The 24,438-nt window shown below is 41.9% G+C and overlaps 1 protein-coding gene across 1 annotated transcript in view; it reads right to left on the bottom strand.

The window, feature by feature from the left end:
- The window catches only part of LOC122805524 (estrogen-related receptor gamma-like), a 590,745-nt gene that overhangs the window by 325,880 nt on the left and 240,427 nt on the right, over positions 1 to 24,438 (bottom strand). The gene's annotated exons all lie outside the window — the stretch shown is intronic.

Here is a 24,438-nt window from a genome sequence, read left to right as displayed (position 1 = left end):
TAACAGTAGATTTCCTTGCCTTCACTGCTGCAGTATTCATTACAAATTGGGATTCCCTGCTGTGAAGCCCACTGTCCAGTCAGTTTACCAAAGTATAGCATTGCTTTAAGGTAGAGTAGTGTAGGGCATAAAGATGATGTTCAGGCGTACCATCTTCAGAACTGATTGCCCCAGTAGGAACAGCAGTCCAAGGAAAACCAAGGAGGACCTGCACATCCAGGAAGGAAAAAAAAACTAGGGGGATGGAGGGAGGGAGTGAATACTTCAGCGGTGAATGCAAGGACATCTACTGTTATGGTAAGATTTTACACAACTGTACTATATCCTCACGGTCACCGCTGCTGTATTCATTACAAATGGGAGAGTGCCAAAGCTCAAGGAGAAACTTGGGAGGAGGAAGCAGCAGCAGAGCCCTCCAAGAAGCCATGAAGAATGGTATCAGCAAAACCAGACCTAGGTCTGGAGATACCATCCAACTGGTAATGTTTGGTAAAGGTATGCAGAGAAGGACAGGTAGCAGCTTCAAGAATAGAAATAGCATCTAAGCCTTTGAAAAAAGCACCAGAAGAAGCCACAGCTCTAGTAGAATGAGCCTTTACAGAAGATGACCAAAGAACAAAGCACAGAACTGAAAATGCCAGGAAGAAACAGAGAAACACAAAAATCTCCTGAAAAGAGGATGGATCAGAATATGGAGATAAGCATCCTTGAGGTCCAAAGACACCAGAAAGGTCTGAGGGAGCAAGACAGGAAAAAGGGACTGAAAGGACAACATCCAAAAGGAAGGCACCTTCAGAAAAATATTTAGATGGGCGATGTCTAGAATAGGTCTCCAAGTGCCTTCTTTTTTGGACACTAGAAACATTCTTGAATAAAACCCTTTCCCCCTTTGGGACACAGGCACCTCTTGAATAGTACCCTGAGACAAGAGGTCTCCAAGAACCTCTGGGGAAAAAAGGAAGTTGTTCCCAAGTAGGCTGAGGAATGCCCATAAAAGGAGGGTGAGAAATCCAAACCATGAAGTACCCCTGCTGAATGACTGACAGAACCCAAGAATCCTGGGTGATTCGCAGCCAGACAGGAAGAGAAAGAGAAAGGTGAAGAGAAAAATAAATGCGACTGGGAACAGGTGGATAGTCAGACAGCACCTGGTTTGTCAGGAAAGGAAGGCTTAAGAATCCCTGCAGTCTGAGTGGTCTTAGCAGCAGGAGTCCGTTTATTACCCTTTTTACCTTTAGGAGGAGGGTGAGATTGCCTACGAACAAAGGCTGGCTTAGAAGGGAAGATATGTTGAAATGTAGGCACAGGAGAAAAAAGATATTCTTAAGGTCCTGTAAAGCCCCCCCCCCCCCCCAATGTCCTAAGGGGACTTAAATAAACCAGCAGCTGCTTCACCAAACAACAGTTTACTATCCAGAGGAGCATCCATCAACTTAGCCTTAATATCATCAGGCAAGGGTTGAAGCCTAAGCTGAGAATATCTCCTCAGAACTGAAGAAAAAGCAGCAGCCCCAGAAGAGGCATCTGCTGCATCATAACTACATTTGATAGAATGACGAACTATCTGAGAGGAAATCCCTAGCAAGGAAAGAGCAGAAGATTTACTCTCAGAGTCTGGGAGATCAGAAAGAAGCTTTTAAGCCTGAGAAAGAAGAGCAAAGACATACCTAGAGAAATGGGTCTGATAATTAATAGCCATAAAAGCTAGGGTAGCCAAAGTGTAAACCTTCTTACCCAGCCCATCCGTGGTTCTACTGTCCTTGCCAGAAGGCACTAACTTGGACAAAGGAAGCAATTGAAATGGCTTATCAGAGGCTACAGACACCACAGAGGGGTCAGCAGCAGGACATTTAAACAAAAAGGAACAATCCTCAGGCACCCTATAAAACCTAACAGACTTCTTGGGAGCAGGGGGCAGAGAATCCGGCGCTTCTGAGGTATTGGAAAAAACATCCAATAAAGGAGCCAAGACAGGAGGAATGGCTGCAGGTTTAGGAGATTCCATCTGCAGTAACTCATAGTATCTCTTATGGATATCCTAAACCTGGGCAGAATCCCACTTAAAAAATTCCATCATCCTAGATACTGTATCCCCAATGGAAATCTCCTCAGAAGGATTATCTAGAGTATGAGAGTCCTCCTCCTCATACCCGTAGTCTAAAGGAGTATGAATCTGCGTAGAATAAGCAAGGGATTCATCATCAGAATCTACCTCTTCCTTGGAAGAATTCAACACCCTGGACCTTCTAGAGGAAGAGGAGAACCAAGGAGGAGCAGGAACCGAAACCCCTTAAGGAGGCCTTAATGACAGTACAGTACTAAACAACTCCTGAGTAAAGGCCTGCTACTCACTTTGCGGATCCCTAGGAGAAGAAAAAAAGATGACCAGTTTTCCGTTTCTTTAAGGGGACATCCGTCCTAGAAACCTGAGCAGGCCCAGACTCAGGATGGCATTCCACAACTGTAGTAGGAACCCCTTCCCTAAAGAGAAACTGCAGAACCCCTCTAGAACACTCGGAAACAGTCAACCGTGTTTCCCCCCTGAACGTCCGAAATGGGTGCCTGCAAAGCTTTGTCAGATGTGCTGCCTGCCAGATACTTACCGGCCACCAACCCAGACGCCTTAGAGGAATATGACAAAACAACCGAGCGAGCCTCCGGATTCGTAATAACCACAGGAGAAACCCATGGCAGAGGCTGGACAGCTTAAGATTCCAGTCTTACCTTATGCACCTTCTTCCCTGACGGCAGACCCTCAGGGCAGGAAGCTCCATCCACAGTATCGTTAGCAAGAAGCTTAAAACGCTGGTTCCCAAGATACAATGAAAGGGAAGAAAGCCTACTACGAAGAGTTTTAGGGACAAAAGCCTGACAAATTGAACAAGACGTATATTCCTGAGCAGCACCTAGGCAAAAAAGACACTTATTGTGGTGGTCATTATGGGGAAGCAGTCTCCCACACTGGCATTTACCCTTCCTGGATGACATTAACCTCAAACAGCACAAATCAAAAAAAGAACAAAAACTCCAACTGAGTACTTATCTGCAACGGTGAGGACTTCAGCAAACAGGAATAAACACTGGAAAGCCAATTAACAGAAAAATGGCAAAAACAGATGGAGGTAACTAACCGACGGTTAAAAACAACGTTCGGACTGGCGGCAAAAAAGTTCTGAGGATAGTACACCTGAACGTCACCTTTATGCCCTATGCAAGGAGTGTGTAGACGACATTCGCCGAACCTTAAAGCAACGATTAGCTTTGGTAAACTGGCCGGATGGTGGGCTTCACGGCAGGGAATCCCCACTGTAATGAATACTGCAGTGGTGAATGTAAGGACGTCTGATAATACGATCAAGACACACATAACCTTAAGAAATCGGGATAAATAGGAATATGATAATAAGAATGTTTTAAATCTAGTGTTACTGGGAAACTTAAATGAGGTAGAAGATGTAACAGGTTGTGAACTGAAAGCATTCTGAATGTGGGCCCTATCACAAACAGGTCTAGGAAAGAAAGATCCAGAATGGTTTCCAAGACTCTTCTTTCTTTGGCACTAAAAACATCAATGAATAAAAATCTTTCCCAACATGGGAAGGAGGAACTGGTTCTATCACACTCTGGGACAGCATGTTTTGAAGGATAGTGGGAAATAAAGGAGTCTGATCTGGTGGCTAAGGAATTACCCCCTACAAAAGATGGATTTCCTCCCACTGTCATCTGTAACCCCGATGAATGACCTTTAGATCCCTTAGACTATTTATTGCCAAATTGAAAAGTGTAAATTCAGATTTCCTGGCAGTTAAAAGGGACTGCCATGGTGGGGAGGGGGTTTCCCTTAAATAGTCATTCTGTCTTGTTGGACTGTGCTTGGTTTTGGAGGATTCCTGAATTATTTTTTTGGACCCCCCACCATTTTTTTAAATGTCTGTTTACCAGCATTCTGTTGAGACTGTTTGTTTTGTTTTTGCTAAGACTGGATGAGGAGTTAGAGAATCCCTTAGAAAATTTGGAAAAAAGGGCTGAAAAAGAGATTCCCTGAATTAACTTATCATCCCTTTCATCATACTTTTTGATGACCTCTGTGGCAGAAGAGCCAAAGGCTAAATAGTTGTCCAAAGGAGACTTTAAAATCTCATTTTTTACATCATCACACACACACACACTGCAAAGAATAGTGCAAAACAGTGAGCGCTTTCACGTTGTAAAAACATTTCATCAGACTTTCATACACATGTATTCTCTATTTAATTTAAATAGTAGCCACATTTCATCAACATTCAATCACTTAACAGGATTAATTATGACATCACATTCAACAAATAACTCTATATAATCATAAACACCTATCTAAAATCTATATAATTTATTCACATTTTATATAAAAAATATATACTTAATATAAAACATGTTGTGATGATCTGACTGTATTTCATGTTAAAAAAACATCTATAAAAAAGAATACATTTTATAACAAATAATAAACAGAAATAGTTCAAATACTTAATGTGCATAACAGCCAGCATTTCATTGCTGGAACCTGTGTTCTGAGAGACTGCTTTTCAATCTATCTGGAAATATACAGAGCTAAGTATGTTTTTTTGGTTTAGAGTTTGTACTGTTAATTGTTGCTTATAGTTTTTCAGATCTCTGCTGAAAGTGTTTTGTCCCACCCACTCTCCCTATTTCTGGCTTGTAGTTTAAATTTAGTGGCTTTTGCAGTTGCCCGCCCCACTGTAGATTTGATCTGGAACACTCCCCCAGTCCCATCTCTTTACCACATTCTACCTATTAAACTTCTTCTGCGCTTGTTTTTAGTCCTTTTTAATTTAATTGCATTTTTAAACTGTGTTTGGTCCAATATTGCTACATTCTCAAGTGTGCTAGCTTGCACTGCATGTGAATTGTTTTTATTGCTCTTTTAGCTATTTTTTTGTAAAAAAAATGCTGCCCGTTTCCTACCTTTCCTGTAACTAGTGTAGCCCAGATACAAATTTGCTGTATCCAGGACTGTATGTAAGCTTCTGAGCCCCCGAGCCTTTTTGTGTTGGAGGGAAGCCTTCTAGCTTATCGGTGGGAGTGGTAAGCGCTATGTAACCTGTCTACCACATAAGGAGTGGTTCTGGCCCAGAAATTGTAGTTATTGGCCATTTGGGCAATCTTTTCTATCTCTCTCAACTTTCTGATTTGAAAGCCTGCATTTGCACTTGTTCCTGTCCTGTAACTCGTCTAGTGCAGATACAGATTCTTAGTTTTAGCACTTAAATTTGCTTATTCGTACTCAGCACTTGTTCAGAACTTGTAAGCACTAAATAAGCTACTAATTACTATAGCACTCAACCTTCCTCATTACCTAGAAGAAAACATTTTTTGTACTTACCTTTCTCACTTGCTTAGAGAAAAACAGCTCTTGTACTCACTTTCCTCACTTATCTAGAGGAACATAGTTTTTTATTCAGGCATGTCCAAGTGTCAGCTCCCAGTGTTCTCTCCTGTCTATCAGATGAATCTGGGCATCTTGAGGCAATGTAGAAATTTCCTCATGTACACAGACAACCTTCTCCTCCTACCACCCAACACTACAACCTGTGAGAGATGCACTTATCTAGCCAAACTGGAAGTAAAGCTCTCTCCAACCAAGACTGAACTTGACAGTCAAGAGGAGAAGGTAAACATTTGCACCACATCACACTCATCACATAGCCTCACTAAATCTACACCACCAAAATCCACACACAGTAACACAAAACATTTGCAGAGGCTCTCAATAATAATCTGTATAAGAAACAGAGAACTCCAAAGCAGAAACACAAGCAACCTCCATCCCCCAACACAAACCAAACAACACATAGCCCACAGACTGAGTGTGCCACTCAACCACAGCCAATAAGGCAAAACAACGTACCCAACACACTAGTTAAATGTGACTCTATAGTCAGGCACACTGATGTCCCACTCACCAGGCTAAACAAGGAGAAGGTTACTGTCCACTGCCTGTCGGGTGCCAGGATCCGTCACATAATCCACACACTCAGGTCACTCCACAATAAGTACAGATATGACTCTGTCATTGTCCATGTTGGTGTGAATGACCTGAGACGTACCTCCCTGGACTACATGAAAAGAGACATGGAAAAGCTCTCCGACCTTGCAGCCCAGGCAGGTATGACCTTAGCCCTGAGTAGCATTCTGCCATCGCCCAGAATGATATGGCAGTACAAGGACAAAATGACTGACTTCAACAATTGGCTAAGCTTCTGGTGTCATTCTGAGGGGATCCAGTATCTATCTGCTTGGGATGACATGGTCGACATACCATGATGCTTTGCCAGACATGGCCTGCACCTGTCACCCCTGGGATTTTGGATACTGGCTAAGGCTCTTGCCGCCCCTATAGTGCCTTTTTTAGGCAAGGTTCAAATGACAAATTCACCACCGTAACAGGAACAGGCAAGCAAAAACTGAGGGTAATGCTACTCAATGCTAGAAGTCTAAATCTCAAAATGCACTCACTCGAGGCACTCCTTAAAATGGAGACCATTGATATCTGTGCAGTGACTGAGACCTGGTTCAGGGCTCCAGATAGCACTCCTGCACTACCAGGCAATAACTCATACCACAGTTTTCAGCCATGTAACCTGGACCAAAACACCAAAGGCGAAGCTGTGTCCATAGTCATTAAGGATATCCACACCTCCAGGCTGGTTGCTCAGCATAAGCATCCAAGGTTATCCAAGTGCAACTAACTCTGGGCAAAACTGCAATCCAAATTGTAGCTTGCTACAGATCCCCCACCATGCCCCAGGATTCCCACTCCTCTTTTCTTGATTTAATGGAAAATATTAGGGTTCAACCAAACACCCTAATAATGGGCGACTTCAACTACCCCGCCACTAACTGGGAAAACTACTCGTGTACCAACTCCTTAGCTCAATGCTTTCTGGAATTCATAAACTCCAATGCCTTGGATCAACTTATCCACACCCCCACCAGGGGCAACAATATCCTAGACCTAGTCATTACCAACATGAGTGACCGGTGTTCCACACGTGAAGTCAACTCCTCGTTGGTCCGATCTGACCATAAGCTAATCACCCTTGATATCCACATCCTACCCCCATTCCCCATTAAGGAAACCACAGTAAAACATTTCTCCAAAGCCAACTTCATGCTTCTTAAGACAGAAGTGGTGAACTTCATGACACCCATGCAGATGGACAATACAGCTACAACTGCTGAATCCTACAAAAATGCACTCTATAAGCACTTGCATGGATCGTGCTATCCCAAACAGAACCAAGACACTATACTCCAAAAAAAGGAAGCCAATCTGGTGGTCCCCTGCTATAAACAAACTGTACAACAGAAGGAAGAAACTATTGCAAAAGAGAGTAAAATCCCATAAATGGAGGAGGTCCCTGGTCAGCCTCAGTAAGAAGCTGAGATCCCTTATAAGATCCTCCAAAGCTAGCTACAAAAACAATATTGCCACTAATTCTAAGGACAACCACAAAACGTTCTATAGCTATGTCAAGAATCTTGATGGCAACACCCAGATCTGCTCTGAGTTACAGCACAACGGCATGAAAATTACAGAACCAACCAATATTGCCAACATCCTGGCAGATAGGTTCAGTGTTAACTTTACCCCCCACCCCCACCCCCTAAAGGGCCCATATCTATACAGGAAGAATGCAGAGTCCCTTGTAATCACAACTACACAGGTAAAAGCTACACTCTCTAAAGCCAAAAACACAGCATCCATGAGACCAGACAACATCCCAGGCTGCATTTTACACGAACTGGCTCCCCACCTAAGCACCATGTTCAAGAATAGCCTCACATAAGGCTTTGTGCACACTGAATGGCACACAGCAACAGTTATCCCACTCCACAAAGGGGGAGCCACCACTGATCCCGGGAACTATCGCCCTATTAGCCTGACGAGCCTGGTCTGCAAGGCCATGGAACGTATCATCATGGAACTCATAAACAAAGACACTGGTAACCTCCAAACTCTTCCCACCCAGTTCGGGTTTGTGAAGGGCAGATCATGGCTTCTGAACATGATCGAATTCTTTGAGGCAATCACCAAAGCCATAGATGAGGGTAAGGTGGTTCACACAGCCTATCTTGACCTTGTCAAGACTTTCAACACCATCCCCCATTTTGGAATTATAGCTAAACCCACTAAACTAGGTATAAATCCCTACATCACAAGATGGGTAGCCAACTGGCTCACTGACAGAACCCACACTGTAAAAGCTGCAGACTCCAAATCTGACCTCAAACCAGTGACAAGTGGAGTACAACAGGGTTCAGACCTGGGACCTCTCCTGTTTGGTATCTACTTCTCTGAAGTACAGGTTAACACAGAAGGCCTCTGGCTAACAAAGTTTGCAGATGACTGCAAACTAGGAGCCATAGTCAAGTCCTCAAATGATGTGGACATCCTAAAGAAGGGCCTCGCTGAGATAGATGACTGGTGTCAGAGCCATGGCCTCAAGCTCAATGCCAAAAAGTGCAGTGTCATCCCCTTTGGTAAAAACACTGTACCCATGAACTACCACACAGGCAGCAATCTACTTAACACTGAATGTGTGATAAGAGACCTTGGAACCCAGGTGGACAGTAGTCTCTCCTTTGATAGTCACATCGCCACAGTAGTCAGGAAGTCCTTCTATGTGGCACACCTCATCATAAAAGGGTTCTCATTCAGGAAAAAAGAGGTCATTGTTCCCCTCTACTTGACACTCATTAGACCCATTATAGAGTACAACGCCCCTTTTGGAATGTACCTCACAAGACATCTGCAGCAGCTGGAAAGGCCACAGAAGTACCTCACAAAGAGGATTACTGGCCTCAAACAAATGCCCTACACTGTCCATCTCAAAAAACTCCAGCTTTATTCCACAGCATATCGCCTACTCCGAGGTGATCTCTGCCTAACATATAAAGCTATGTCAAACCCAGAGCTGTTGGACATGCTACACCTAAAGAAATCTCAATCCCTCCAAGCTACATGCTCTAGGGACCTAAACCTTGTCACCACAATAAACAGGACATGCTGGAGAGATAGATTCCTGTCCCAGAGATTTCCCATACTCTGGAACAGGCTACCCATCTATGTCAAGCAAAGTTCTTCATTAGCACTCTTCCAAAAAAATCTTGATGAGTGGATGGGAAATAGCAAATAGACCCCGGGGATCACTTCTGTGTCTCTGCTCGACAGTGGCACAGGAAAATAACTTTCTTGGGTGGCGTAAGCCAGTGAACCTTGTTGGCTAGGCTTACGTAGGCCCTTGGGCCAATAGCCTAGTACCTACCTATGAACCTAGGTGCTAAGAATGGTTTAAGTGTTGTCTTATCATTTAAACCACTCATTCTATGTGCTTGTAGGCATATAATCCACTTATTTTCTTGCCCCTCTATATAATTTTTAATATTACCTATCCTGCCAGTCTTTTTAATGAACTCCAAAGCTCTCAACCTAAACTTATGTGTCATGCCATTGGTCAACACATGTCTAGCCAGCACGTTTTTTTCATCCTCTTTATTAACAGCATATATGTGTTCCCTCACTCTCTCCCTAAGGGTTCTATTTATCTTGCCTACATAAAAAGATTTACATACCTGGCATTGTTCCAGATATACTAAGTCCCTTGTTTTGCAATCGGCATAGTGTTTACAAATATGTTCTTGTCCATTATCTGGATGAATAAACTTATCACCTGCCATATATAAATATTGATTGCAACTTTTGCAGGCGAACATCCCCTGTCAGAGTGTATTTTATTCAAAATTCTGCTCTCCTCGTAGCATAACTATCTCTTTAGAGACTTAGTATTCCTATATGTATACCTTGGTCTTGTTCCCACTGTTGTTGAAATTTTCTCATCTACACTTAACAGTCTCCAATTCCTGTCTATTATTTCTCTTATCTTAGTATTTTTGTTTGTAAAAGGGATTATCACTCTAGTACTGTTACCTCCCAAATTCATCTCATCATTCTCATTCCCATCATTTACAATAGCATCATTCCTACCAAAAATGGTCTCTCTTTCCTCCTTCTCTGTATCTCATTTCCATTCATTGCCTTGTCTATCTCATTTACATTGTAGCCCCAATGCTTAAAATTATCAACCAGTATGTTATGTGTTTTTGATAGGCTTCATCATGACTAGTTAGCGTTGATACTCTGAGGGCTTGGCCCTTCATTACATTAGGATAAACATATGCAGGATGCATGCTACTACGATGTAACAGACTGTTCTTCCAGCACAATTTCCTAAACATGTTTGTATGTATGCCATCCTCTTTCTTAGTCAACTGTACATCTAGGAATTGTAGTTATGTAGATGAACTGTTACATTCAAAGGGCAAACATGTCAGTCGTCCCATTTATATAGAGTACAAAATCTTTTAGTTGTTGTCTAGTCCCTTTCCACATAAAGAAAAAATCATCCACAAACCGCCGGTAATACTTAATATAGTCAGTGAATCCTGTACCTCCTATCACATAAGTGCTCTCCCAATATGCCAACACCAAATTGGCATATGAGTTCGCACATGGGGTGCCCATGGCCACCCCTTTTGTTTGTAAGCAGTACTCCTCATCATGCATGAATATATTGTTACTCAAAACAATGTCTAAGAGCAACATATACCTCATAACTAGATCCCGAGGGACCCTTTTTCTATCAACAATAGCCTCACATAGTCCATACACGTGGTATTCGATATGGACGTAAACAGAGAGATGACATCTAGTGTTACTAATAAATCATTGTCAATCTCACCATCAGAAAACACGTAATTGGCATAACTCTCCAAAAACTGTTGCGCCTCTTTAACAACTGATCCTATATCATCCACTATGGGTCTAAATTATTTTTCAAAATAAATGGAAAGGGGTTCAGTGAGCCACCCCCTCCCCGAGACAATGGGTCTCATCTTTGGGTCAGTCAAACTTTTGCGAACTTTAGGCAGCCCCCTAAAAATTGGAACGACTGGTTTCTCTACCAAAAAATATTTATAAAGATCAGCATCTATCATTCCACATAGCAGTAGGTCATACAATTCACTATGCACATTTTTAATGTTTTTATCTAATGATATAATTTCTAACTTTTTGTATGTCTCACCATCTGTTAATAACAATTGCATTTTTCCTACATGAAAATCACTATCTAACACTACCACGGCTCCACCTTTGTCTGCTTGTCTGATTACAATTTCATCATTGTCTTGTAAATCTTTTAGTGCTTGAAATTTCCCTCTAGTTACATTAAAAAAATCAAGTCTAACTTGTGATAAAGACAACTGCATTAAATCATATTCACAAGCTTTCTCAAATGCATCCAAAAGTGGATGCATCTGTGGTAGAAAAGTAGACTGTTTTCTAAAAATATTAGAATCATTACTGTTGTTCTGACCAAACATTATTTTTAAAGCAACATTCCTTGTAAACATCTTTATGTCCAGAATAACATCCATTAAATCCGTGTTTCTCGGTGGTATAAATGAGAGACCCTTGTTCAACAGGGATCTCTCATTATCAGACAGCAGGTACCTGGATATATTTACAACCAGATCCTTTGTATCGATGAAGCACTTTTTTCTGAAATCCGTGCCTCTTCTCAGACGCCTTCCGCTTCTTCATCCGATTCTGTGGGGTCCATGACTGCCTCTCTAACTGCCGGATTGGCAGCGGAAAAAGGCAAAAGCTGTTGCCATCTGTTGAACAATGTGCCACAGCTACTGAGTATGCAATAACTGCCTTCTTGTTACCTTTCCTTCTAACATCAGTCATTTCTGGTCGTACATCTGGTTCATTCACTCTTGGACACAGAGAGCCCTTCAGTGATCTCAATGTTCACTGACTCCACCATTTCCTCAGTCTGTGGAGCCGTTGCCGATGTCATCATCTTCACAGTGGTAACATTCAGTCTATCCTGACCTACTAAAGGTTGTACTGCCATTGAAGCAGTATTAGTAGCATTGCTTCCTTTCTCCCTGGGCCAGGAGAACACATTACCCCGCCGAAAATCATTAAAATCTCTCCCCAATTTCTTCTTTTTGTCCTGTAACAATTTATTTTCAAGCACCATTAGATTCCTAGTCAAATCACTGATGAACATGTTCATCTCTGTTGAATTCAAAAGCAAACTCAATTCCCTACATAAAGATGTAACCTCTGTAGTCAGCGCAGCCTCAATAAACTTACACTGTTCAATCAGCAATCTAATGTAGCTGTAGCTGGTGTCTAAATATAATTTCTGCCATTTGGTTAAAAGTTCTGGATAGGTGGTGCCGAAAGTAGGCATTTTCAAAATCCGTAACCCTCTCGGCACCACCTTAAAATTCAAACAAGCCTCCATGTGCTGTCACTGCCACTGCATAGATTTTAATTTGTTCAGTTTATTCTCCAACTTCCTGGTTAACTGCATAACATCCATATTCCTTAGGGTACTTATAGTCTTTTCCCCATCTTTTGTGAGCTCCATAGTCATTAGATGTAGCGGGGGGGGGGGTACCATCAGTAAAAAGGAGACGCATTGCCAAAACTCTCTTGTAACGTTACGTTCTTTGTCACTATACTTTCAGCCATGTTTCAGCGACTGTTCGAAAAGCACCAAACAGAAAGTAAAAACAAAGCACAAAGTGCCCCTCAAAAACAGTACGAAAATCCAGGAAAAAAATACAAGAGGCAACACCACAGCAGATAATTAAAATTCCACATAGATTTAATAAATCCAATAGTGGAAAACAGTGAGCGCTTTCACATTGTAAAATTGTATAAAATTCTACTTTTGTACCGCAAATGCATCCGCTTTTGGATGCACTTGAGAAAGCTTGTGAATATGATTTAATGCAGTTGTCTTTGTTACAAGTTAGACCTGATTCTTTTAATTTAACTAGAGGGGAATTTCAAACACTAAAAGATTTACAAGACAATGATGAAATTGTAATCAGACAAGCAGACAAAGGTGGAGCCGTGGTAGTGTTAGGTAGTGATTTTTATGTAGGAAAAATGCAATTGTTATTAAGAGATGGTGAGACATACAAAAAGTTAGAAATTATATCATTAGATAAAAACATTAAAAATGTACATAGTGAATTGTATGACCTACTGCTATGTGGAATGATAGATGCTGATCTTTATAAATATTTTTTGGTGGAGAAACCAGTCGCTCCGATTGTTAGGGGGCTGCCTAAAGTTCACAAAAGTTTGACCGACTCAAAGATGAGACCCATTGTCTTGTGGAGGGGGTGGCTCACTGAACCCCTTTCCATTTATTTAGAAAAATAATTTAGACCTATAGTGGATGATATAGGATCAGTTGTTAAAGAGACGCAACAGTTTTTGGAGAGTTAGGCCAATTATGTGTTTTCTGATGGTGAGATTAACAACGATTTATTAGTAACACTAGATGTCGTCTCTATGTTTACGTCCATACTGAATACCACGGGTATGGACTATGTGAGGCTATTGTTGATAGAAAAAGGGTCCCTAGGGATCTAGTCATGAGGTATATGTTGCTCTTAGACATTGTTTTGAGCAACAATACATTCATGTATGATGAGTACTACCTACAAACAAAAGGGGTGGCCATGGGCACCCCGTGTGCGAACCCATATGCCAATTTGGTGTTGGCATATTGGGAGAGCACTTATGTGATAGGAGGTACAGGGTTCACTGACTATATTAAGTATTACAGGCGGTTTGTGGATGATTTTTTCTTTGTGTGGAAAGGGACTAGACAACAACTAAAAGATTTTGTACTCTATATAAATGGGACGACTGACATTTTTGTCCTTTGAATGTAACAGTTCATCTACATAACTACAATTCCTAGATGTACAGTTGACTAAGAAAGAGGATGGCATACATACAAACATGTTTAGGAAATTATGTTGGAAGAACAGTCTGTTACATCGTAGTAGCATGCATCCTGCATATGTTTATCCTAATGTAATGAAGGGCCAAGCCCTCAGAGTATCAACGCTAACTAGTCATGATGAAGCCTATCAAAAACACATAACATGCTGGTTGATAATTTTAAGCATTGGGGCTACAATGTAAATGAGATAGACAAGGCAATGAATGGAAATGAGATACAGAGAAGGAGGAAAGAGAGACCATTTTTGGTAGGAATGATGCTATTGTAAATGATGGGAATGAGAATGATGAGATGAATTTGGGAGGTAACAGTACTAGAGTGATAATCCCTTTTACAAACAACAATACTAAGATAAGAGAAATAATAGACAGGAATTGGAGACTGTTAAGTGTAGATGAGAACATTTCAACAACAGTGGGAACAAGACCAAGGTATACATATAGGAATACTAAGTCTCTAAAGAAATAGTCATGCTATGAGGAGAGCAGAATTTTGAATGAAATACACTCTGACAGACAGGGGACGTTCGCCTGCAGAAGTTGCAATCAATGTTTATATATGGCAGGTGATAATAAATTTGTTCATCCAGATACTGGACAAGAACATATTTTTAAACACTATGCCGATTGCAGAACAAGGGACTTAGTATACCTGGCACAATGCCAGGTATGTAAATCTTTTTATGTATGCAAGACAAATAGAACCCTTAGGGAGAGAGTGAGGGAACACATATATGCTGTTAATAAAGAGGATGAAAAAAACGTGCTGGCTAGACATGCGTTGACCCATGGCATGACGCATAAGTTTACGTTTAGAGCTTTGGAGTTAATTAAAAAGACTGGCAGGATAGGTAATATTAAAAATTATATAGAAGGGCAAGAAAATAAGTGGATTATACGCCTACAAGCCAATAGAATGAGTGGTTTAAATGATAAGACAACACTTAAACGATTATTAGCAGCTAGGTCATATGCACATTAAGTATTTGAACTATTTCTATTTATTATTGGTTATAAAATGTATTGTTTTATATAGATTTTTTTAACACGAAATACAGTCAGATCCTCATAACATGTTTTTATATTAAAAATATATTTTTTATATAAAATGTAAATAAATTAAATAGATTTTAGGTTTTTATGATTATATATAGTTATTTGTTGAATGTGATGTTGTAATTAATTCTATTAAGTGATTGGATGTTGATGAAATGTGGCTACTATTTAAATTAAATAGAGAATACATGTGTATGGAAGTCTGATGAAACGTTTTTACAACGTGAAAGCGCTCGCTGTTTTGCACTATTGGATTTATTAAATCTAAGTGGAATTTTCGTTATTTGCTGTGGTGTTGCCTCGTGTGTTTTTTCTAGAAAGAGAAAGAAACCCCACATAGAGAATCAGAAACAGAGCTCTTCTTTGAGTCTAAATCAGTAAATTGAGGAGAAAATCCTTTATCTATCCCTTCATCCTCCTGTCCAGAGTCAGAAATTTAAATCTCTTCAGGATAAGAGAGATCCTCTTCATTTTACCAGAAACCACCTTAAAAGAAGAATCACTAGCCTGAATTAAATCCTGATCCAGACTGTGTAAACTACTCCTGTCAAAGGAAATCTGAAATGGACTGAATGGCTATACTGCTCAGACAAGCTCCACGTGGGTTTTACAGAGTGGTCCTAGCAGCAGGGAACTCAGAAAAGTGACTACCTTCTGGATTTAAGTATCTTTGTTTTTTTTCACTTGAAATAGCTTCTGTAGCTTACCTTGAACTAGCCTGAACTGTTTTTTAACTGATTGCTGCATTATTTTAAAATCTGCACTTAAAGTTACATTTAGTCGAATTTGATCGAAAGTTTGCTGGTTTGTTTGTTTAATTTAACTGTGGAGGCTGCCCGCTAAAGTGTGCTAGCCTGTGTAACTAATTTATCACTGTTTCTGCATTTTGTGTGTGTTTCTACCAAAAAAAACAAAAAAATAATCCTTGTTTTCCCGCCTTCCTCGACTAGTTTAGACCAGTTTACAGGCATTGCTGTATTCTGGGCTGTGGTGTAGTTCCTGTGTTGTCCATTACCATACTTGGATAGAAGGAAGTTTCTTTGCTCACCAGTGGGAGTGGGGAGCCTTGAGCAGCCTACCTGTCCTTGGGGGAAGTGACCTCAGCACAAGAAGCTGTAGTAATTGGTTGTTTGGGACCATTTCTAGCTCTTTTGTAGTTCACTGTTTAAAATCCGCGTTTGCGGCTCTGCGGTCGCATAAGCATAGCGCCCGGTTAAACAAGGTTAAACTTTTTCTGGCTCCACCAAGTCTGCTCTTCAAATTTTCCCTTAAGGAAGCTCTACTCTTAGTATAACCAGACTACTCAATGTATTATAAGCCTAGCACTTGTTCTCAATACTTCTCTACTAAGTAAGCACTCTCGTACTAAGTAAAGCACTACATCTACTTACCACCCCTGTGAATATCCACTTCCCTTAAAGGTATACCACTCCCTTATACTGTTCTAGCATGTCGAGTGGTAGATTACTGGCATCGTCTCCAGTTCAGCTGGTGAACCTCGGCATCTTGAGACAATGCTACAATTGTCTCATGTACACAGACAACCCTCTCCTCCTCCCAACAACAAAAATACATGTGAGAGATGCAACTATATAGCCAAACTGGAGGCTGAACTCTCTCAACTCAGGGCTGGCATGACCAGACAGGAGGAGATGGCAACTACACACACAACAATCCCAGTCCCACATAGACCTACCACAACTGCAAACCAAACACATAAAAACACAAAGACATACTAGGAGGCTCTAATACAAAACTTACCAAAACAACAGAGGCTCCCAAAGCAGACATCCAAAAATCCACTACCTCAAAACAAAACACATGCAACACATACTTCAATAAATTAGTGTGTCGACCAATCGCAGCCCTTAAGGCCAAACACCTTGCCTGATACACTAGTAATAGGTGACTCCATAGTCAGACACACTGATGTCCCACTGACCAGGCTGAACAAGGAGAAGGTGACTGTGAGCTGTCTATCGGGAGCTAGGATCCGCCACATAACACATGCACTCAGGTCACTCCAAAGCAAGTACAAATATGACTCCGTCATTGTCCATGCTGGTGTGAATGACCTGAGACGTACCTCCCTGGACTACATGAAAAGAGACATTGAGGAGCTCTCCGATTTTGTAGCCCAGGCTGGTATGACCCTGACCCTGAGCAGCATCTTGCCCTCACCAAGAATGATACCACAATACAAAGACAAGATGATCAGCTTTAACAATTGGCTCAAGTACTGGTGCCATTCTAAGGGGATCCAATGTCTGTCTGCCTGGGATGATATGTTGGACAAGCCACGCTGCTTCGCAAGGGATGGCTTACACCTGTCACCACTGGGCTTCCGGATATTGGCTAAGGCTCTTGCCACCCCCATAGTGCCTTTTTTAAGCAAGGCTCAAAAGACATACCCACCTACTTAGAAAACAAAAATGGAAAAAAACTAAGGGTAATGCTGCTCAACGCCAGAAGTCTAAATCTCAAGATGCAGGCACTTGATGCACTCTTCAGCATGGAGAACATCGACGTCTGTGCAGTAACTGAAACCTGGTTCAAGGCTCCTGCGAGCACCCCAGCGCTACCAGGCTATACCTCGTATCATGCTTTTTGGCCCCAAAACCCAGGCCGAACCACAAAGGGGGGGGGTGTCCATATTCATAAAGGACACCCACACCTCCAGGTTAGTAGCAACACATGAAGCATCAGACACCATACAGGTGCAACTAAGTGCAAAACTGCTATACAACTGGTAGCATGTTACAGACCACCCTCCCAATCTCAAGAACCCCACTCAGCCTTTCTGAAGACATTGGAGGATATGAATGTATCACAAAATACCATCATACTGGGAGACTTCAACTACCCAAACATAGATTGGGTACATTATTTTAGCCCTAATACCCTAGCCCAAAGGTTCCTGGAATTCATAAATTCAAATGCATTGGAACAACTAGTCACCTCTCCCACTAGGGGAGATAATACACTAAACCTGATCATCACAAACATGGGGACAAAATGCTCCACACCGGAAGTATACCCCTCACTAGTGAGATCTGACCACAAACTAATCACCCTGGATATACATATCCCACCTCCACCCCCAGCACAAAAGACCACAGTGAAAAACTTCTCAAAAGCAGACTTCACTCTTCTTAAGACTGAGATGGTATTCTTTAAGCCCACTGTGCCAGTGGATACCACATCCCACAATGCCGAATCCTTCACAAATGCTTTCTATGGACATCTCCAAGAATGCATGGATCATGCAATCCCAAGCAAATCCAAGTCCCTCTCCACCAAATGTAAGCGCCCTGTCTGGTGGACCTCAGCCATAAACAAATTGTATAACAAAAGGAGGAAGCTACTGCACGTCAGAGCGAAATCCCGTGAAGGGAAGACATCTCTGATCAACATTAGCAGAAAACTACATTCTCTCATAAAAACATCCAAGGCAAACTTTGAGAGAAAAATCGCTAAGGACACTAGATAACCACAAAGCCTTCTTCAGCTATGTTAGAAACCTGGGCGGAAACCCTCAGATATGCTCAGAGTTGGTTCACAACAAAAAAAAAAAAATACACTGAACCCACAGATATTGCTAACATATTGGCTGACAGGTTCAGTGCAAATTTCTCCCCTCCTTCACCCCCAAAAGAAGAAATACTTATCCCAGCTGAATGTAATCTCCCTGTCATCTCAGATGTCCAAGTGAGAACCCGCTAAACAAAGCAAAAAACACAGCATCAATGGGAACTGACGGTATCCCGGGGTGAGTGTTACGTGAACTCCAAGAGGAGCTAAACCCACACATAAAAATGCTATTTAACCTTAGCCTTACTTCGGGATATGTACCTGAACACTGGCGTACAGCAACAGTGGTCCCACTCCACAAGGGGAGTGCCTCTACAGACCCTGGAAACTACCGCCCCATAAGCTTAACTAGCCTGGTCTGCAAAGCTATGGAAAGAATCATTATGGAACTCATAAACAGAGACATAGGGGACTTACAGACACTTGACCCCACCCAGTTCGGCTTTGTAAAGGGCAGATCCTGCCTTTTAAACCTGGTTGACTTTTTCGAAACAGTCACTAGAGCCATTGATGAGGGCAAAGCAGTCCATACAGCATACCTGGACTTGGCTAAGGCCTTCGACACAATACCCTACTCAGGCATCATAGATAAGCTAAACAGCTTAAAAGTAAACCCTTATGTCACGAGATGGGTTGCAAACTGGCTAAAGGGCAGAACCCATAAAGTTAAAATCGTTGGAGCAATGTCAGACTCAAAGCCAGTCACAAGTGGTGTCCCACAGGGATCTGTCTTGGGACCCCTCTTGTTCAGCATTTATTTCTCAGATGTTAAAGCAAACATGGGAGGGCTGTGGCTGACAAAGTTCGCAGATGACTGCAAACTAGGCGCCACAGTCGATACACCAGCAGACACACACATCCTACAAAAAGGCCTCACTGAAACAGACAACTGGTGCTGGAGTCACGGCCTTAAATTAAATGCCAAAAAATGTATAGTCATCCCTTTTGGAAAAAACAAAGTACCCACACATTATCACATAGACAGCAACCCACTGAGTACAGAAAAAGTAATCAGAGACCTAGGGACCCAAGTAGACAGCGACCTCTCATTTGACACCCACGTTGCCAAAGTGGTTAGAAAAACATTCTACCTTGCACACCTCATCATGAAGGGATTTACATCCAGATCCAAGGATGTCATTGTACCCCTATATTCCTCCCTCATCAGACCCATGATCGAGTACAATGCCCCATTTGGTATGTACCTCACCCGGCATTTGCAACAGCTGGAGAGACCACAAAAGTACCTCACCAAAAGGATCAAGGGTCTCCAACATATGTCTTATTCTGCCATACTAAAGAAACTTCAGCTCTATTCAGTAGCATACCGCCTGCTCAGAGGTGATCTCTGCCTGACGTACAAGGCCATGTCCAATCAGGATCTGATGGACATGCTCCACCTAAAAAAATCCAAATCCATCAGGACCACGAGAGCTAAAGACTTAAACCTCGGCACAAGTATGAATAGGACATGCTGGAGGGATAGATTCATAACCCAGAGGCTTCCCATGCATTGGAACAGGATCCCAGTTCGTATTAGGCAGAGCCCCTCACTGACTCTCTTCAAGAGAAATCTTGATGAGTGGATGGGAGATTGTAAGTTTACCCCAGGGGTCACATCTGTGTCACTGCTAGACAGGGGCACAGTAAACTAATTCTATTATATAAGGGGACCTTCATTGTGTCACTACTAGACAGAGGCACAGTATTCTAGATTTATTCTGTACATTTTTGTACCATTTCATGGGGTGGCAAAAGCCACATCACTATGGCTAGGCTTACAAATGCCCAGGGCAGATAGCCTAGTACTATACTATGAAACTAAATACGTGCTTTGTTTTCTTTACTATATTTTTTTTTAACATGAAAAATGGAGCCAACAGTGTCGTTAATGGCAGTAGCAGCTTTCTCAGGGATGGACACAATATTCTGACTAAACCAGGAAGCCTTCTCTGTTTCCTTTCCCAGGGCTGACAAGGGTTCCTCTCCCTTGCCCACTAAGGGGACCTCAACAGCTGTAGAGGATGTAGCTAACCCATGCTATGACAGAGGGATCCAGGGTAAAAGACAAGTGGTCTGAGGAACAACCTATGGACATAGCAGAATCTGCAGCTGAGGCAAATTGCTAGCCTGCTGTGGTTTGCAAGGGCTAATCACTTAACTTTTTCATTTTGTGGCTGAAAGAAGAACCAATCATAGTTTGTTCCATATTCAAACTGAAAATATTGTCTCTTTTCCTGGGAGAGCACACAGCAAGCACCCGTCAAATTTAAATTTTTTTTAAAAATTACTTTTGTTTTTCTTAATACAAACAACACAGTAAGAAGCACTTTAAAACACATATCCAGTCCCAAAATGTAAAATAAATACAAATTATCCACATACAATATGTTTTTCAATTACTTTAGACAACTTTTAAAACTGATGGTAAAAAAGTGCACTCCCATTTTAAAAGTACAGTTAAATCGTGCAACAGTCTATTAAAATACAGCCTCTAAAAATAACTTTCCTAATCAGAAAAATACAATAAAACTTTTAAATGAGGATGTTTTTCCCCCCAAGGGAACTTAACAGCCCAGCAATGGAGCTGCACAAACAGACCGTCAATCCTCTGAAGTCTGCAGAGGAGCACTGATTTCGGCAGCAAGAAAGCTCTAAAAGGCTTGCTGCCCAGACATATCTTTTTCAGACAGCTTAGCTCGAGCTAACTGATTGTTTGGGAGCATGGAAGACACCCTGAAGGTTTGGAAGTTAGCGAGTGATACGCTTGGAGGGCTATAATCCATATATCTAAGGCTACTGCAGCAGTGATCAATAGAATGAACATCTACAGAGTCACTATACAAAATATTTACTTAGGACTGAACATATTTGGGCTGCTGAGATGCAGAACTGGCCAGAGGTCTTGCCTTCCAGAACACCAAAAAAGAATCTCCAATAATATCCTAAATTATTTGATATAACATTTTGGAAGTCTTTTGTTGAGGAGCTTTTGTGCCTCTTTCACTGGCACTGACTTTTTATGGTGCAGGATGTCCTGAGATGACAACAGCAGAATTCAGGGAAGAAGGAAAATGAATTACATATCCTTTGTTTAGAAACGTACTTTCCACTTTGTCATTGGAAATCTTTTTAAGGGCTCCTACATGAAGGCAGAAAGTACAGTTGTGTACACTTACCATAAATGTAGATGTTCAAGTGTATTCACTGTTGCAGTCATTACATTTGGGTAATCTGCAGGCAGGTTACCCTCAGTCGGCCTGAATATCAGTCTTGGAGTCCTGCGTCAGTTGCTGTCTCTTCTTCCATGACATCAGTTCGTCAGGGGTATAAAACATGCAGCCGACGCCATTTTATTCAGTTTTTCTTGCCCCAGATGTCAGATGCCCCCCAAATGGAGAGCAAAAAAATATATATATAAATAAACAGCAAATATATATAAATGCACTTTTAGAAACAAACTTTAACTTCATCTAAAAGCAAATCCAACACAAAGGCTTTTGTGTATAGTGAAGGAAAGGAAAGGTATAGAAAGGGGGATGGCAGGTAGGTAACCCGGACTGCAACAGTGAATACACTTGAACATCTACATTTATAGTAAGTGCACACAAGTGTACTATGTTCTTCGTGTTTCACTATTGCAGTTATAACATTTGGGTAGAATCCCAAAGCTATGAATGGGAGGATGGAGCTAAACAGCATTAGAAGCGGCTATAAGGCCCTGCAGAACTGCAGTGGCGAAGCCTGCCCTGGATTTGGAGAAGAGAGGCAAATGATAATGCTTTGTGAAGGTATGAACAGAGCTCCAAGTAGCATCTTCTAGAATGTCTTTGGTTGGAACTCCTCTGAGAAAAGCTGCTGAAGTAGAGGCAGCCCTGGTGGAATGTGATCTGATCCCCTTGGGCACAGGTTTACCATGTTGCAAACAGCAGAAACTAATGCAGTGGCTTATCCACTTAAAAATAGTCTGCTTTGATATAGCCTACCCCTCTGATCCTGCAGCAAATGCTACCAGTAGTTGCTCAGACTTTCTTAGAGATTTGGTCCTGTTTAAATAGAATCTCAGTTGTCTGTGTACATCCAGTGAATGCAGAATCCGCTCCCCCTTGTTCTGCGGATTTGGGTAAAAAGTTGTCAGGTGGATGGTCTGTCTGGTTAAGAGCCACACTGGATACCACCTTAGGCATAAAAGAAGGATTGGTCCTGAGGGACACTCTGTCCGGGTAAAATATAATAAAGGGCTCCACTGCCATGAGAGCCTGTAGTTCTAAAACCCTTCTTGCTGAAGTGACTGCCAAGAGAAAAGCTGTTTTCCAGGATAGAAATTTTATATCCGCAGTAGCTGCTGGTTCAAAAGGACGCAGACTGAGTTTTTCCAGCACAAAATTGAGGTCCCATGCAGGAGTTGGTGATCTTCTGAGGGGACTTACATTTTTGGCCCCTCTAAGATACTGTTTAAGCAGAGGATGAGAAAAGAGGGGGAGGGTTCTATGTCGTAATGAGCCGAGATGGCAGAGGCATGGATTTTTATTGAAGAAAAAGATAGGCCCTTGTCAAGCATCTCAGTCAAATATTGTAAAATCTGAGGAATATTGAGATTTGCTGTGTCTGTTCCTTGTGCTTGGTTCCAAGCACAGAATCTCTTCCATTTATCAGCGTAAGATTTTCTAGTACTAGGCCTTCTGGCTTCCAAAATGACATTCATCACAGATTTACTGAGAGGTGTTGTTTGAATAATTAGTTGATCAGCCATGCTGCAAGATTCAGTGTTTGGAGCAGAGTGTGCAGAATTTGATAGTTCTGCTGAGACAGTAGATGAGGTATTTGAGGCAAGTACCATGGAGGAAGCCGAGACATATTCCTTAGAAGTGGGTACCAGTGCTGGCATGGCCAGTCTGGAGCAACTAGGATCATTTTTGGTTTTTCCTGTCTGACTTTTAGTAAGACCTTGGAGAATAGAGGCATAGGGGGAAAGGCATAGACTGACAGGTTTTTCCTGCTGAAGGATAGGGCATCCACTTTCCATGCTTTTTTGTGATGAGTTCTTGTGCAGAATTTGTCCAACTGATAATTTTGGGAAGAGGCAAATAGATCTATGTCTAGGCTCCCCCACTTCTGGGTTAACATGCTGAAGATTTGTGGATCCAGTTTCCATTTGTGCGGGTCCATAAGATTTCTGCTTAGGTCGTCTGCCAGAGTATTTTGCTTTCCTGGCAGGAATTGAGCTTGAATATGTATTTGGTAAGTCAAGGCTGTGTTCCACAAGGCCATGGCTATTCTGCAAAGGGCGTAGGAGTGGATACCCCCCTGCTTATGTACCACATAACAGTGGTGTTGTCCGTCTTTATCAGTAGTTGTCCTGGATGAAGCAAGTCCTTGAAGGCTGTCAGAGCATTCGGAACAGCTAGCATCTCTTTCTGGTTGATATGCAGATGCATTTGGTTTGGGCTCCATTTGCCCTGAATGCATCTTCCTGCCAGGTGGGCCCCCAAGCATAATCTGATGCATCTGTAGTTAGGGTTTGGGTGGCAGGGGGTAGAGTGAATGACAGTCCCTTGTTTTGGTGACATGTCTCTGCCCACCAAAGAAACTCCTGTTGTAGGCAGGGAATGAGAGGAATCAAAGTTGACTCCATAAACTTTTTAGGTACCACTGAAGTTTCCTCATACGCAGTCTCGCATATGGAATTAGTAGAATGCTGGATGCCATGAACTCCAAAGCCTGCAGAGTTTGTCTTGCAGATAACTGGGGTTTTGTTGCCATTTGTTTGAAGTATGTTGTCAGTTGCCTTTGTTTGTCTGGCGTGAGGTAAGCCATCTGGGCAATTGTATTCAAGCTTGCACCCAGGAATGTAATTATTTGAGAGGGTACCAGTTGTGATTTCT

The sequence above is a fragment of the Protopterus annectens genome, chromosome 6.part1 (assembly GCF_019279795.1).
Source record: "Protopterus annectens isolate FY-2018-M chromosome 6.part1, PAN1.0, whole genome shotgun sequence".
Classification (NCBI taxonomy): domain Eukaryota; kingdom Metazoa; phylum Chordata; order Ceratodontiformes; family Protopteridae; genus Protopterus; species Protopterus annectens.
The sequence above is the reverse complement of the archived record's forward strand: the minus strand, read 5'-3'. Positions and strand labels throughout refer to the sequence as shown.